At 50.1% G+C, this 1151-nt stretch overlaps 1 pseudogene; it reads right to left on the bottom strand.

Annotated features, from left to right (window-relative positions):
• Positions 1 to 227: 227 nt before the first annotated feature.
• Positions 228 to 1151, bottom strand: part of LOC117122360 — a 1897-nt pseudogene continuing 973 nt past the window's right edge.

The following is a 1151-nucleotide window of genomic DNA, read 5'->3' as shown; positions in this document are numbered from 1 at the left end:
CACCGTCCAAGGCCACGATTCTGTGATGGAGAGGTTGTACCTCAGCGTGGAACAGAGACTGAAGAGCTGCGAAGACCCGGACGAGGTTTGCTCTTTCGGGCAAAGACTCTCCTCCTTCATGGAATCGGATAAGATAATCGACGAGCGGTGGAAGACACTCTTCGCCTACTGCGAACGGTTCCTAATGGAAATTTGGCAGACGAGACTTGGCAAAACTTGCTGTGACGTCAAACGTACAGACCGTTCGTGTCGACGATCATCTTCAGAAACATTGTGTCGTCTTTGACGTAAACGGGATTTTTCAGGATGTCCTGAGAAGCGAAGAGAGGGCACCCGGAAGCTATGTTCATGTTGCCGGTCGGTCTTTTGAAGCTGCTGCTTCGAGTATCCGGTTTGAAGCTGTCCGAGAGCGTGAGCTTTCCGTCGTCCTGGTCGAGCAGCAGCATCGTCACTTTTTGATCGAACGGCCATTTGAGTAGGGCGTCGTAGTCTCCTTTCATGACGACGAAGAACATGGAAACGTGCGTCCCTTTGCCCATTCCGTCGCAGTTCAGATAGATTCGGGCGCACATCTTGTATCCGAACCGACCGGCGTAGAAGGGTTGGCTGTAAAGGGACACGATTTTGCCGCTGTCCGCTTCCTGCTTCCTTCTACGCACGGAATTTATCTTTCACATCAGCACGCCGTCGTAGCTGGCTGTTTCCAGAATCTGAAAACGCAAATTCTGTTCCGACAGCTGCGCGGATTGGATGTCCATTTCCTTCTGCATGTTCGAAATCTGTTGTTGCGCGGGTCCGCGGAGTATTCCTCCTCCTCTTCCCCCGGTTCCACCGATGGCTCCCATTTCTTCCACCTTCTTTGTCAACGCTGTCGTCGATCCGTGCAACGAATCGACCGTCCGTCGGATGTCTTCGTTCGCTTTTCTGTCTTTCTTCGCCGTATTTTCCAAAGTTTCAATATTGTCCGCCTGCCCCGCCAGTAGTCTCTTAAACGAAAGAGAAAAAAACTTTTCATTAAAATTCCAGAGCGATTCGAGGCTAAAGAAAAACAAATAATAAATATCAAGCTGCGGTTACCTGCAATTTACCGAGACGATCGTCTTTCGATTTGTGCGTCAGCTTGATGGATGCTATCTGCTTCGCAAGTTCTT

This window comes from Anneissia japonica, unplaced genomic scaffold (genome assembly GCF_011630105.1).
Source record: "Anneissia japonica isolate Jap-2015-1 unplaced genomic scaffold, ASM1163010v1 scaffold4402_len14178_cov158, whole genome shotgun sequence".
In the NCBI taxonomy this organism is placed as follows: domain Eukaryota; kingdom Metazoa; phylum Echinodermata; class Crinoidea; order Comatulida; family Comatulidae; genus Anneissia; species Anneissia japonica.
The sequence above is the reverse complement of the archived record's forward strand: the minus strand, read 5'-3'. Positions and strand labels throughout refer to the sequence as shown.